The sequence below is a fragment of the Rosa chinensis genome, chromosome 2 (assembly GCF_002994745.2).
Source record: "Rosa chinensis cultivar Old Blush chromosome 2, RchiOBHm-V2, whole genome shotgun sequence".
Lineage (NCBI taxonomy): Eukaryota > Viridiplantae > Streptophyta > Magnoliopsida > Rosales > Rosaceae > Rosa > Rosa chinensis.
In genome coordinates, this window is record NC_037089.1 from 59,306,098 (window position 1) to 59,319,354 (window position 13,257).

Here is a 13,257-nt window from a genome sequence, read left to right on the forward strand (position 1 = left end):
GACTTTTCCCATGACTACCGATTTACTTTCTGATATTTCAATTTTGATTATCTACACCCTCACTTTTCTAATTGTTGCTGATTTACACCCTATCATTATTTTTTAGACTTTCTATCCAATTTTCCGTTAATTTGATTAGCACGTGAAGGGCTTTTTCGTCTTTTCAACTGTCACCCCAAAAAAAAATTAAACAAACCAACACATCGTCAAAGAAATAAAATTAAAAAAAAAAACAAAACTATTCTTCGTTATAAAAGGGAAAGAAAAAAAAAACTTGGCCTTTGTCGCTTTTTCCTTGTCCATCTCTTCTTCACTCCCTTTATTTCAAGATTGGTCATTAGCTTGCAACTGATCGCTTAATTAATATTTGTTAGTCACATCAAATGATTGGATGATCATATCACTAAAGGAGAAACGGTATTTGATCATTTAGGTTTCTGGTTTTCTTTTTCTTTGAAGGCTGGACTGGTCATTAATATTTCAAACATTCATATGAGAATTTAATCTTCCATGTCTCCAGTTAGAGGGGTTGTGTTGTGTATAAGATTGAGAAGCCATTGAACAAACTAAAATATTTAAATGTATGGAATATGAAAATTAAAATCACAGCAAACATGTGAAGGTCATCTTGATTGATTCAAGTTGGGATTGTGTTATATTGATCTCGATAAAAGGAACATAGAGGAAGAGGTCATGCTGAGAAGAAGATAATTGCAAGATAGATAGAGAAGAAGATGAGAGGTTGAGGGAAAAAAAAGTTGTGGGAGACGAATAGCAGTATTTTATTTTTTATTTTTTATTTTTTAACAAAGTAATTTTGTATTCTTTTTTTGTTTTTTTAATTATTTTTTTTGTGTGACAATTGTAGAGATGAAAATGCCCCTCACATGCTAACCAAATTAAGGGAGAAATTGGATGGAAAGTCTAAAATTTTACTATAGGGTGTAAATTGGCAACATTTAGAAAAGTGAGGGTGTAAATAATCAAAATTGAAATGTCAGGGGTAAATCGACAGTCATAAGAAAAGTTAGGAGGTAATTTGACTATTTTGCCTTATAAGTTTATAAATTTTTGGTGAAAAATCCATTTTTGAACTTTTAACAGTGTAACTTTAATTAACAGTTTGTACTTTGTACTAATTGCAGAGTCAGCAAAACAAAGAGCTTGGTAAGATTAATCAAGTGGCCGGTTTGTCAATAGTGGGCTTTTGGAGCCTCTCTGCATACACAAACAGTGGGCAGATGCCTTGTGACTAAACCAAAATGGGTCTATAGGATCTGAGCATTGTTTTCAAGGAAATTTATGGAATGCGCCCTGCGTATGATGCGCCCCAAACGGAAGGGCAAAATGGTCATTAAATCTTTCGCAAACGACAAGGTAGCTACAGTGGGTAAAAAACTCTTTACTGTGGCGCCATCCCTCTCAATGGAGGGGTGAAATGGTCATTCACGTGCCAATCAGTCGTGGTCTGCCTAATCGAAGAGGAAGGCACTGAGTGCAGACTGACACCCACACATCGGTTGAAGTTGAGTGAGAACTCGGAGGTGAGAGAACAGTCGGTGGAGGAATGACAAACCCAGAAGCTATGTGTTTGATTCTTGGACATATAGCTCCAAATGTTATTATTGTATTGCCTCAATCACCTCCTTGAAAGGGTCTCATGAGTCATGACTCATCTTCCTCCGAACCTTCGACCATACCCTGAAACTTTGGCCGCTTTCGTGTGTCTTCTCCCATTTGTTCTCATTTCCAAACTACACGAATTATGTGCTTATGAATTCAACCACACAACTCACATCACAAATCAAAATTAAGCAAGTAAATGAATTCAATTGTTATGAATTCAACCAAATATCAATACACAAGTTGTGCAACACAACTCACAGCACAAATCAAAATTAAGAAAACCAATGAAGATCGAAACTGCCACCACGACAGCGGCACCACGACTGTAGAACTTACCCAAGATTATCAACTCAGCTCGGCCAATCATCTGGTTCGACCTATCATCCTTCCGAGTTCTGGGACCAGGATATATAGCTACCGAAAAAGAGTCAGAAGTCCAGAATTGCTGCCGGAAACTGCAATCACAGTAAAAATCCGAAGCACCCAAAATACAATTTCTCCAAAACCTAATCGAATTGAAGCACTACTTGCATAGACGTGTAGAGCACGACGAGTAGACCAACCTCCGTACAACATGCAAGCTGCACCGCCACTGGAGTCGCCGGAAATTGCTAGAAAGCTAGCGGAGTTGCAGAGGCTTCTGGACGTCGTACCGCTGTCGATTGGATGATCTGAGGTCACGGCTTGCACCACGCCGCCGAGAGGGATCAGTCGCCATTGGTCCGTCGATCTAAGGTGGCCGAAATCGAGACGTGAGGTCGGGTCAAGTTTCACCGTCGCCGGGTCGTGAGATCGTGTTCGAGAAGCTTGAAGCTTCTGGGTCATACAATCCCATCTGGTCTTTAAAACCCCCTTCTAAATGAATTTCTACGGTTAAGATCAAGCATTGAATAATTTCAATGGCTCAGATTGCACCGCGATATTTTCTATTTCTCTTAAATGATTTTCCATAATTCCAAAACTTCAAAAAATAACAATAAATAGCTCGGGTATCCGAGGAATTTCCCGAAAATTCTCACAAACTCATCTTTTTGTGTACTTTATTATCCAACTTTTAAATCAAGGATTTCACTTATAAAAATTTCTGAAAATATTCTCGAGTACCTTTTATAATTACCTAGATCGTAAACTCAATCTCGACTAATTGCATTTTCACTTCTTAAATATTTTTTGGGGCTCACAGTATACTATCTTATACAACTGATAAACAACTTAGATCCCATTAGTAGATATATAAAGATTTTGTGCGATCCAAATAATCGAAATTGAAAATCAATAAATTTGACATTACTCATCTATTTGTAACATATTAATAGGTAAAGTATAAAAAATAATTAAGGCGTTCCGCCGTCCTTTCAACATCAATTAAAGCGGCCAACCATTTATATGCTTATACTTATCTAAGAGGAGCCTTAGAGCGAAACAACAAGAAGATAAAATTTCTAAAATTTTTACATTTGTTGATATACCTTTTGTCCACGAGAGTGTGAGAGCTGATAGCTCAAGAAAAGAAGTTGCGTATAAGTGGTTATGTGAATATTAGTTTTATGTGTATTTAGGTTTATAGTTGACCACGTGGATCGACACCCAAACTACGACGAAAAAAATTGAAATTTTGACCATAACCATATCTTTCTATCGTAATAGTATCTAACGGTTGAATTTGATAAATTCTATTTCCTCCGCCTTGTTTGTGATAGAAGATATACATTTATATAGAACTAATAAATTAGACTACATTAGTAGGAACGTAAGCATTTTGTGCAATCCAAATAATTGAATTGGAAATCAATCAGTTCGACGTTACTCATCTAATTATAGTATATTATTAATTATCCTATAAAAAAATTAACCCGATCTGTCTTCATTTAGTCGTTAAATAAAGCGGTAAACCCTCTATACACTTGTACTTCACTAAGGGGAGCTAAATTATGAAGAGATAAACTTTCTAAATCTTTTATATTAAGTTATATAGATTATACCCACGAGAGTGTGAGTGCTGACAGATTGAAAAAATAAGTTGTGAGTAAGTGGTCATGAACATTTTAGTTTTATCTGATCTTTTAGGTTTAGGGTTGACCTAGTAGATCGAGAACCAAATAACGACTAAAATAGCTGAAATTTTGACCATAATGATAACATCCTATGGTCGGATTTGATAAAATCTATTTCACACACATTGTTGCTCATGGAAGGTATACTTTTAATTACAACTAATAAACTAGTTAAACTACTTTAGTAGACATATAATTAAGAATTTTGTGCGATCTAAAAAATTGAAATTAAAAATTGATAAATTTGATATTACCCATCTATTTATAGCTTATTAATAGGTATTGTGTAAAAAAATTAAACCAATTCGCCGTCATTTAGACATGAAATAAACTGGTCAACCCTTTAAAAGCGTCTACTTCCCTAAGGGGAGCCGACCCTTGACGAGATAAAATCCTCTAAATTTTTACATTATTTGATATAGCTCCTACTCACATGAGCGTGAGAGCTGACAGATCGAAAAAATAAGTTACGAGTGAGCGGTTATGAACATAATAGTTTTATGCTATATTTAAGGTTTAGGGTTGACCTACTAGATCGAGACCCAAACGACCACTAAAATAGCTGAAATTTTGACCATAACCATTTCTTCTTGTTATGATAACATCCTACGGTCAATTTTGATAGAGTCTATTTCCTATACATTGTTGCTCATGGAAGGTATACTTTTCATTATAACTAATAAGCTAGTTATACCACATTAGTAGACATGTAAGAATTTTGTGCAATCCAAAAAATCAAAATTGAAAATCGATAAATTTGATATTACCCATCTATTTATAGTGTATTAGTAGGTATTGTGTAAAAAAATTAACCCAATTCGCCGTCATTTCAACATGAAATAAACCGGTCAACCCTTTTAAAAGCATCTACTTCTCTAAGGGGAACCGACCCTTGATGAGATAAAATTCCCTAAATTTTTACATTATTTGATATAGCTCCTACTCACGAGAGCGTGAGAGTTGACAAGATCGAAAAAATAAGTTACGAGTGAGCGGTTATGAGCATATTAGTTTTATGTGGTATTTAAGGTTTAGGGTTGGCCTATTAGATTGAGACCCAAACGACGACGAAAATAGCTGAAATTTTGACCATAACCATTTTCCTTATCATGATAACATCCTACGGTCAATTTTGATAGAATCTATTTCCTACACATTGTTGCTCATGGAATGTATACTTTTAATTACAACTAATAAACTAGTAATACTTTAGTAGACATATAAGAATTTTGTGCGATCAAAAAAATTGAAATTAAAAATCGATAAATTTGATATTACCCATCTATTTATATCGTATTAATAGGTATTTTGTAAAAAAAACTAATCCAATTCGCCGTCAGTTCCACATAAATTAACTGGTCAACCCTTTAAAAGCGTCTACTTCCCTAAGGGGAGCCGACCCTTGATGAGATAAAATTCCCTAAATTTTTACATTATTTGATATAGCTCCTACTCACGAGAGCGTGAGAGCTGACAGATCAAAAAAATAAGTTACGAGTGAGCGGTTATGAACATATTAGTTTTATGTTGTATGATCGAGACCCAAACGACGACGAAAATAGCTGAAATTTTGACCATAACCATTTCTTCTTGTTATGATAACATCCTACAGTCGATTTTGATAAAGTCTTTTTCCTACACATTGTTGCTCATGGAAGGTATACTTTTCATTACAATTAATAAACTAGTTATACCACATTAGTAGACATGTCAAATTTTGTGCAATCCAAAAAATTAAAATTGAAAATCCATAAATTTTGATATCACCCATCTATTTATAGCATATTAGTAGGCATTGTATAAAAAAATTAACCCAGTCCGCCGTCATTTTGACATGAAATAAACCGGTCAACCCTTAAAAGCCTTTACTTCCCTAAGGGGAGCCAATTCCCTAAATTTTTATATTATTTGATATTGCTCCTACCCATGAGAGCGTGAGAGCTGACAGATCGAAAATATAAGTTACGAGTGAGCGGTTACGAACATATTAGTTTTATGTTGTATTTAAGGTTTAGGGTTGACCTACAAGATCGAGACCCAAACGGCGACGAAAATAGCTGAAATTTTGACCATAACCATTTCTTCTTGTTATGATAACATCCTACAGTCGATTTTGATAAAGTCTATTTCCTACACATTGTTGCTCATGGAATGTATACTACACCACATTAGTAGACAAATAAAAATTTTGTGCAATCCAAAAAATCGAAATTCAAAATCAATAAATTTGATATTACCCATCTATTTATAGTGTATTAGTAGGCATTGTGTAAAAAATTAACCCAATCCGCAGTCATTTTGACATGAAATAAACCGGTCAACCCTTTAAAAGCTTCTACTTCCCTAAGGGGAGCCGACCATTGAGGAGATAAAATTCCCGAAAATTTTACATTATTTGATACAGCTCCTACCAACGAGAGTGTGATAGTTGACAGATCAAAATAAGTTACGAATGAGCGGTTATGAGCATGTTAGCTATATGTGGTATTTAATGTTTACGGTTCACCTACTAGATCAAGACCCAAACGACTTCGAAAATAGCTGAAATTTTCTTCTTATTGTGATAACATCCTACGGTCAATTTTGATAAAGTCTATTTCCTACACATTGTTGCTCATAGAAGGTATACTTTTAATTACAACTAATAAACCAGTTATACTTTAGTAGACATATAAGAATTTTGTGCGATCAAAAAAATTGAAATTAAAAATCGATAAATTTGATATTACTCATCTATTTATAGTGTATTAATAGGTATTCTGTAAAAAAATTAAGTCAATTCGCCGTCATTTCGACATGAAATAAACTGGTCAACCCTTTAAAAGCGTCTACTTCCCTAAGGGAAGCCGACCCTTGATGAGATAAAATTCTCTAAATTTTTACATTATTTAATATAGCTCCTATTCACGAGAGCGTAAGAGCTGACAGATCAAAAAAAAAAGTTACGAGTGCGCGGTTATGTACATATTAGTTTTACGTTGTATTTAAGGTTTAGAGTTGACCTACTAGATTGAGACCCAAACGACAACGAAAATAGCTGAAATTTTGACCATAACCATTTCTTCTTGTTATGATAACATGCTATAGTCAATTTTGATAAAATCTATTTCTTACACATTGTTGCTCATGGAAGGTATACTTCTCAATACAACTAATAAGCTAGTTATACCACATTAGTAGACATGTAAGAATTTTGTGCGATCAAAAAAATTGAAATTAAAAATCGATAAATTTGATATTACTCATCTATTTATAGTGTATTAATAGGTATTCTGTAAAAAAATTAAGTCAATTCGCCGTCATTTCGACATGAAATAAACTGGTCAACCCTTTAAAAGCGTCTACTTCCCTAAGGGAAGCCGACCCTTGATGAGATAAAATTCTCTAAATTTTTACATTATTTAATATAGCTCCTATTCACGAGAGCGTAAGAGCTGACAGATCAAAAAAAAAAGTTACGAGTGCGCGGTTATGTACATATTAGTTTTACGTTGTATTTAAGGTTTAGAGTTGACCTACTAGATTGAGACCCAAACGACAACGAAAATAGCTGAAATTTTGACCATAACCATTTCTTCTTGTTATGATAACATGCTATAGTCAATTTTGATAAAATCTATTTCTTACACATTGTTGCTCATGGAAGGTATACTTCTCAATACAACTAATAAGCTAGTTATACCACATTAGTATACATGTAAGAATTTTGTGCAATCCAAAAAATTGATATTGAAAATCGATAAATTTGATATTACACATCTATTTATAGCGTATTAGTAGGCATTGTGTAAATAAATTAACTCAATCTGCCGTCATTTTGACATGAAATAAACTGGTCAACCCTTTAAAAGCTTCTACTTTCCTAAGGGGAGCCGACCATCAATAAAATATTCCTAAATTTTTATATTTTTTGATATTGCTCATACCCATTAGAGCATGAGAGTTGACAGATAAAAAAAAAAAAGTTACGAGTGAGCGGCTATGAGCATATTAGTTTTATGTTGTATTTAAGGTTTAGGGTTACCTACTAGATCGAGACCCAAACGACAACGAAAATAGCTGAAATTTTGACCATAACCATTTCTTCTTGTTATGATAACATCCTACGGTCGATTTTGATAAAGTCTATTTGCTACACATTGTCGCTCATGGAATGTTTACTTTTCATTACAACTAATAAACTAGTTACTAGGGGTGTGCAAAACATGGTACAAACAGGCCAAATAGGCCAAAACTGACTGATAAATATGGTTTGGTTAAGGTTTTTTAACTTTAAAAATTGAAAATTGGTTCAATACTGAACCAAACCATTTATGAACTGGGTTGGTTTGGTTTCTCTTGTACTTAGACCGCTGACGCGCTCGAAGCAAGCGCGCAATTTAACCCTGAAATATCGTTAGTAGTATAAGCAAATAGGGATCGTTCTATTCCGGGGATTGAGGGTACACTTGTAATTGTGAAACAAATAAAGAAAAGAATTATTTACAAAAATCAAATAAAGAATATAAATATATACAATTGTATAAACAAATAAAGAATTAAAAATAAAGTATTATTTACAAAAATAAAATAAAGAATAGAAATATTTACAAGTAACAAAATAAAAAGGGAGGGGGGTTTAAGAATTATAGAATTGAAAATTAAGATAAATAAAATAAAGAAAATGTAAAAACATACATACAAGGGTGGAACATGAGAAACAAAGATTAAAATCAATTTCATGTAATCAAATTCGATTCAAACCCTATAATTGTTCTTCCAAGTCAGGAGAGAGGAGTTGATCATGTGAAACATTCGAAAGCAAATGATTTCCCATAATTTACTTTTCAATGCTAATTAACCTAAGCGAAAGCACCTAGATTAATCCTATCAAACATGCAATCAAGCCCTAGAAAGCTAGTCAATCATGACATGTTCAACGCATTAGACATAGAGAAAGGCTATCAACTCAAGTGTACAACTTAGTTATGGAAAAGTCCACCTAATTGCAATCCTCTTCAATTAAATTCGATTCTTGTCCAGAACCTTTACTACTTCTGATTCAAGTTACACAAAACGAAAAGTCGATTTCATGTTCTTAAACCTAGCACCAATTACATGCAAATCCTATAAGTGTCGACCCAAATAAGATAAACATATAAAAGTTTTCTGTAAAGCAAATTTAATCGAACAAACTCACATAAGCAACTTAGAATCACAATTATAGAATTCGAAAACTTTATTTAAACATAGAAATTGGGCTTAAACTTTGCCCTAAACATTATTGTTAACTAGAAACAAGTTCATACGAAATCAAACAAGGAAACCAAAAAGGTTACAAGGAAAAGGAACGAATTACACCGTTGAGTGGAGATGGAGATGGAGAGCTAGATGGTTGGATCTTGAATCTTGGAAGCAAGCCTTCAAGGTGGATGATGGAGGATATGATCTTCACGGCTCCTTCTTCTTCTTCCTCTCCTTGCTTGAAAATGCAGAACTTTGCAACTAGAGAATGGAGAAGGAAAATGGAAAGGAAATGGAGAGACAAAGAAGATGAGATGGATGAAGGAATTGGTGACTAAGGAAAATGGAGAGGAAATGGTGAGACAAGGAGATGAAATGGATGAAGGAATTTGTGGGAAAATGGAAAGGAAATGGAGAGACAAAGAAGATGGAATGGATGAAGGAATGTTTATAGGAAATGGTGACTAAGGAAAATGGAGAGGAAATGGTGAATTGGTCTCTATTTATAGGCTTCCAAGCAACACTATTTGGCCTTTCAACAAATCATAATGGGTTAGGTTTGAGCACTTAAACACTTGGTGGATTTGTTAGGTAAGAGCACTTAAACACTTAGTGGATTTGTTAGGTGAGATCACTTTCTCTTCCTTTATTCCTTTAATTTTTATCTCCACTAAGAACTCAGTTTTAGCCTTTGACTTCTTCATATGAAATGTTCCACTATGAGTGTAGATCATTGTGGTAAAATTTCAGAATGTATTGCCATGTGGTTGGGCCGAAAATGCTGGTGGACCTCTTACAGGTCCAGTTTTCCGGTTTTGCTTCTGTAGAGAATTGGGCTGATTGTTTGAAGGCCTTCCACTCATATTTTTCTCTGGCACTCTTCATAAGAAATGATCCTTTGGGTGTCTAGAATGGATCTGGAAGGTTTCAGCTCATTTGAAGTTCATTTGGTCAGGTGGCCGCTCCTTCTTCTTTGCTTGGCTTGGTTTCTCCTAGCCGGAGTAGGAATATGTGTAAAATTGATCTTTTAGTACATTTCCATTTTTCTACTCCAATGTACCTTCATCTTTGCTCCCCTTGGTGTTCGCAAGCTCATCTTTCCATTTATGAGTTCATTTCCATATTTAGCTCGGAGGTCCTGAAAATAGAAACTAATAAGAAAAATAGAAACTACCAAAAATGGAAACTTACTAAAAATGATAAATAGAAACTATAAAAATAGAAACTTTCTACAAATAGGAACTTTCCCAATCAAAGAATGAAAACTTTCCTAAACAGGGTTTTAATAAGGAAATAACGCAAGAAATGTAGGGAAAAGCAAGTAAAACGTCGCATTAAAATGCTCCTATCAACCGCTGAACCCAAACCGACCGGTAAGTTTGAAACACAAGAGAAAAAGTTTTTTTTATTATATATATATATATATATATATATTCATTTGTCCGGTTTGTTCTAAGTAAGTTCTAAATCTCCAGTTATAACTTTATTCTTAAATGATATACTATCATATTGAATTCAAGGCTCAAAGGCCTAAAACCTTAGTATGTAATCGCTACAATTTTTTAGATCCTTTCATATCACATCTTTGATCTCTCAATCTCTTATTCTTTGATCTTTAATACTATCATATTAAGCTAGTATTGATGACTAAGTCATTAAATAAGTGAATCACTTTGAATCTAATTTAGGTTTTAGTTTTGGACTATATGTTTTGGATTTTAATTATTGAATTTTAAATTTAGATAATTTAACACAATTTCAATTCTTGAGATTGAATTTTTACTATGAATTTTTTCATAAATAGCATGTTAATATTATATAGGTGAAAACCGCCTAACCGACCAAACCAAACCATCTTTAATTGGATTGGATTGGGTCGGATTGAGCTTCTTTTTTTTTATGACCGGTTTTCCAAAATGCCTAAACCGTTCACTTTGGCATAGAGATGGTTTGGAGTCAAAAATGATCCAACCCAATCCGTGTGCAGCCCTACTAGTTACAACATATTAGTAGACAAATAAAAATTTCGTGCAATCCAAAAAATCGAAATTGAAAATCGATAAATTTGATATTACCCATCTATTTATAGCGTATTAGTAGGCATTGTGTAAAAAAAATTAACCCAATCCGCCGTCATTTTGACATGAAATAAACCAGTCAACCCTTTAAAAGCTACTTCCCTACGGGGAGCCGACCATTGAGGAGATAAAATTCCTGAAATTTTTACATTATTTGATACAGCTCCTACCCACGAGAGTGTGATAGCTGACAGATTAAAAAAATAAGTTACGAGTGAGCGGTTATGAGCATGTTAGCTATATGTGGTATTTAATGTTTACGGTTGACCTACTAGATCGAGACCCAAACAACGACGAAAATAGCTGAAATTTTGACCATAACCATTTCTTCTTATCGTGATAACACCCTACAGTCGATTTTGATAAATTTTATTTCCTACACATAGTTACTCGTGGAATGTATACTTTTCATTACAACTAATAAACATGTTATACCACATTAGTAGACATATAGGAATATTGTGCGATTCAAAAATCGAAATTGAAATTTGATAAATTTGACATTATCTGTGAGCCCCAGAAAAGTTTATCATGCCTAATTGAGATAGTTTGATAATTTACTTATTGATCTCGGGTTTTAGAAAAGGTGCTCGAGAATATTTTCTAAAATTATTCACTAGTGAAATCCTCAATTTAAGGATTGGATAATAAAGTAAGCGACACGACGAGTTCGTTGAAATTTTCGGGGAATTTTCCGGACTTTCAAGCTATTTTTGGAAGTTTCAGATTAAAGAAAAATAGTTTGGAAAAGCAGAGATCAACGTGGCTCGATCCTAGCCATCCATAAATCCACCGACTGATCACAGCCATCGAATATTATTTGAAAAAGCCTATAAGTAGGCATGTAATCAGAAGATCCATCCAGAAGGATCGAGAGAGAGAACCAGAATTCTCTGACCTGACGCGACCTGGAGATCCACAAAGAGGATCTGACTGGCGCTACTCCGTCCGGCCATAGGACAGCGGCGAACCACCGGCATTCTCTCCGCCTCGTCATCGTCGTCACGCCCGTGGCCTCTGATTTTCCATGCATTGAACGAAGAAGGAGAATCGAAGACTCGAAGCTCCGAGTCTCCTCCGGCGAGTTTCAACTAATTCCGGCGAATCCGATCACCGATTAAGCTGCATGTGATAGGAAAACTCATCCTCTCGTCAATCTCTATACGTTAGACCAATTATTTTTTCAATTCGAACGATTTTGACTGATTGGGTTTCTGGGTTACCTTCTGCTCCGTCGTGTTCTTCAACACCGGCAACTTCTCCGCCCTTTCTGGGCTTCGTTTGTTGCTCAGCTGCACTCATAGGCTAACAATCGAAAAGCTTTCTGGTTGTTGGCATCACACTCACCTGTTTATCTTCGGCAGTGACACTGGGAAATTGGGTTTTCGTCATCAGGCTTGTCCTGGGAACTGAGTTGGGTTGATTAAAGTTGATTTCTGATTTCGAAGGTATAATCTCGAACTAGAATCACATTTTGTTCTTGTGTTAGTGATCAGAAGTTATGGAACTGAGGTTGGTTTGATATGGTGAAATTGAAGGCTCTGTTATCGAATTGGTTATGTTGTCTTGTTTATGGTGTTTTAAGTTGTTGCAAGTAAATCTGAGAATTGATATTTGAATTGAGATTGTGGACTGATGACGACGACCTCCAGTGACGGAGATGGAGGTGGGTTTTCAGATCAGAGGGAGTAATTTATTCTCCTTGTTTCTGAGCTCTGATGGTCTTTGCCTCTTTGGGATCTCGAAGTGAGAATGGGATTGAGAATTGAGCGCAAAAAGAGATGGACAAGGCACGTGACTACCATTCTGTGGGAATTGTCTTAAACGCCCTCAAGAAATTACTGTGACGGAGTCAGTTTTTACTGATAATGGTAGTTAAGCAAGCAATTATATCACTGACCTTTGACTTCAAAACGTGTGGACATGATTGAACCACGACTGCAGGGCCCACGAGGGCACACTCTACATAGGGTGTATTCCAGTCGCTCCCTGTTTTCAAATACGAAAGTGTGATGTGAGGCGTGCATTGGCTGCCTCGTGAGGCGTATGCTTTTGGACAATTGGAGTTGTGAATTTTTAACTTCAATTATACATAACTAGAGATTCTAAATATTGAATAGAAGAGACTGACTTTCTTTCTTCATCAGCAAAACAGACAACAAAACTAAAAACCAACATCACACGAAACTAAGTGTTTCATTAAATTGGTTCACTAAGCTGAACGACGCATATTAAGTTTTAATTAAACGTTTGTTTCGGTTGCAACCTTTTAATTA

General features: G+C 34.9%; 1 long non-coding RNA gene across 1 annotated transcript; it reads right to left on the reverse strand.

The window, feature by feature from the left end:
* Window positions 1-1,199: 1,199 nt before the first annotated feature.
* LOC121051791 lies at window positions 1,200-2,454 on the reverse strand. The gene is made up of 2 exons (XR_005806937.1): window positions 1,963-2,454; window positions 1,200-1,754 (listed from the first exon to the last, which is right to left on the reverse strand). It is a non-coding gene; the product is annotated as an uncharacterized LOC121051791 (long non-coding RNA).
* Window positions 2,455-13,257: the final 10,803 nt, after the last annotated feature.